This window comes from Triticum aestivum, unplaced genomic scaffold (assembly GCF_018294505.1).
Source record: "Triticum aestivum cultivar Chinese Spring unplaced genomic scaffold, IWGSC CS RefSeq v2.1 scaffold91841, whole genome shotgun sequence".
Classification (NCBI taxonomy): Eukaryota; Viridiplantae; Streptophyta; class Magnoliopsida; order Poales; family Poaceae; genus Triticum; species Triticum aestivum.
In genome coordinates this window covers 1-2,745 of record NW_025244583.1, presented here as the reverse complement: position 1 = coordinate 2,745, position 2,745 = coordinate 1, and the positions used below count along the sequence as shown (strand labels likewise).

The 2,745-nt window shown below is 43.1% G+C and overlaps 1 pseudogene; it reads left to right on the top strand.

Moving 5' to 3' along the window:
- Positions 1 to 532: 532 nt before the first annotated feature.
- Positions 533 to 2,409, top strand: LOC123177040 (1-aminocyclopropane-1-carboxylate oxidase homolog 11-like; annotated as a pseudogene).
- The last annotated feature ends 336 nt before the right edge of the window (positions 2,410 to 2,745 follow it).

Below are 2,745 nucleotides of genomic sequence, written 5' to 3'. Positions count from 1 at the left end.
GTTTCAGTCTTCTCTGCATATCCCGTGATTGTTTTCTATAGGGTGCACACTCTACCGGCGCATGGTGGCCGTTCAACAAGTGCCCACCCAACATGGACCCACCATCAATTAGATCGTTGCTGTCACATATAGTACCACATTGACTTTAACACTGGAGAACGCATCCTTCCAACACCCCAGCACGCATGACAGTTTCGCCTTTTTCAGTAATATCTCTTTCTAAGCAGTGGCAATATCACTTGAGCGTCTGCACCACAACTGTGCCAATAATACAGTCAGGGGATAATTTAGGCGTGATTTACCTCTTCATCCAGAACGGTGCCTGCGGGTCGTCCCTGCACATTGATGGGGTTGTCATTAGATTGACACAGCTCCATCCCACAAAAAAAAAGATTGACACAACTCCAGTAGCATAATGTTTCAGGGCACCAAATTTGTTAGGTTTTCATTGTTAATGTATCATTTGTAAAGTTCTGAAGCTTACAAATTAAAACTAGATAACAACCGTTGGTGTTGAATGTGTGATTTGCAGGATCAGGAATAGATTTCTTTTTGAAGCATTCTGTAACATCATTGCTAAAAGTTTACACCAGAGAGAAATTGCAGAGGAAGAGCAGAGCAGAGCAGCAGAGACGGTTGCAAACTTGCAAGCTGTCTTTGGCCGCATTGCCTGCCACACCAAAAGAAAAGATAACAACTGTCTGCCATGGCCGCCGCCTACGTCCGCACGGCTGAGCTCCACATGCTGGAGGCCACCTTCTCCAGCATCCGCGGCGACGGACGTGATGTCGAGATTCCATGAGGCCGGCGGCGGTGAGGACAGAGACAAGGCCAGGCTCTACTCGGGCGAGCCGGTGAGGGCGAGAGCGATGAAGTACGACTGCAACTTCGATCCTTCGCATGGCGCCTGACTCCGGCGACCTACCGGACGGCTGCCCGGTGAGTGCTCCGCTGGTTCTCTGACTGTAATTTCTCCTAGCACAGTTAAATTATGCAAGTTAACTCTGTGTGTTGGTGTGCGCACGCGCCCCTGATAGTATTTGTAGCAAATCTTTCAGTAAATCCATTCGATCATGCTATTTATTGGCGTATTCCTTATTGGCATTAAATAACTTGTCCATTCTCTCTTTTTGTTAATGAGGGAAACAGACTATGTGCAAATTTATTTCTCCTGCCGCAACAGAGGTCAATTGATCACTGTCCATGGGTTTTAACAAATGGTTAATTTACCTTTATGGAGTATGTAATGTTAGTGTAAGTTCTTCCTTGGTTATTAAAAAATTGGCACGGTTAAATTATGCAGTGAAAGTATTTCTACAGGACCTTGTTTTTTTTTGTGAATTTTCAGTATAGGTGAAACCTGTTCCAAAAAATTCACTTAGCGCTAATATGTTGAATTGCAGTGATGCATTGTCTGATTTACAGTTAGTACTGATCTACTGATTTTGGTATGATCTCCATGGTTGGAGTGGAACCACCTTTATATTCTTAAGAACAGTCCTGAACAGTTGCTCTCTTTCTATACCTTTTTACAACATGAGCAATGCATAGTTATTACTAATGGTATAATTTATACCTATATGGAGTGTGTACTATTAGTGTCAATTCTTCCTTGGTTAATGATAACATGGCAGGAAATAGCAGTGAAATTACTTTCTATAGGATTTTGTTGTTGTTGTGAATTTTTAGAAAGGTTACTTAACTCACCTGTTGCAGGAAAAAAAACAGTCAGTGCTAACATGCTGATTTGTAGTGATGGGCTGTTTGTATACGTTGGACAAGTTAAGAATTTGGGGAACACTTTGTTTGAGCTGCTCTCAGAAGGTCTTGGGCTCAGATCAAGATACTTGAAATATAGAGTGCAACCAAGAACAGATCATACTCTGCCATTACTGCCATCCCTGCCCCCAGCCTGAACTCTTCATTGGGACAAGCCAGCATTCAAACTCTGGCTTCCTGACCATACTTCTCCAAGATGAAATCGAAGGCCTCAAAATCCTCCATGAGGACCGGTGGGTAGACGTCACGCCATTCATCGTGAACATCACTGGAGATCTCTTATAGATATATGCATTGCAATTTTCTTTCATGTTTGATTATTCTAAACTGATTGTTTCGTTCCAAAATTTCAGCTGGACTCTTTAAAAAGGAAAGTCTAGCTAATTTGCAGTGATGGGTTGAAGAGCGTGGAGCATAGGGTGGTGGCGAACTACTATGCGCCGAGGGTCTCAATGAGGTTGTATGGTCTGACCAAGGACTTGTCTGATGAGAACCCTTCAATGCAGAGAGACCTTTGTCAGAGATGAGAACCCTTCATTGTACAGAGGTACGCTTGACAGATATTACATCGAACCTTCCTACTCGGTCGGGCTAGATGCGAAAACTAGTATCCTTGGTTTCCGGTTGTGAATTGTGAAGGAGAGTTTAGGTACTGGTAGCATATTATAGACTATATCAGTCTAGCTGGATCATGTATAGTTGAGCAGTTTGTAATGCTAAGAAAAGTGACAGTAAAATGGCAGTACAAGTACCAGAATATTGAATGCAGACCTAAATGGTACTGCAGGACTGCACTAGTTTGGTGTCCTGGTGCATCTTACTATATCAGAACAATTAGACCTGAAAAACTCGTCATGGAATCTGATATTGATCCGAAAACAGCAAGCCCACACATACTACAGTAACCTGAACCCTGAACCACCTGCAGTTCATCTTCAGACTGCACTCACCACTCAATCTGCTCAT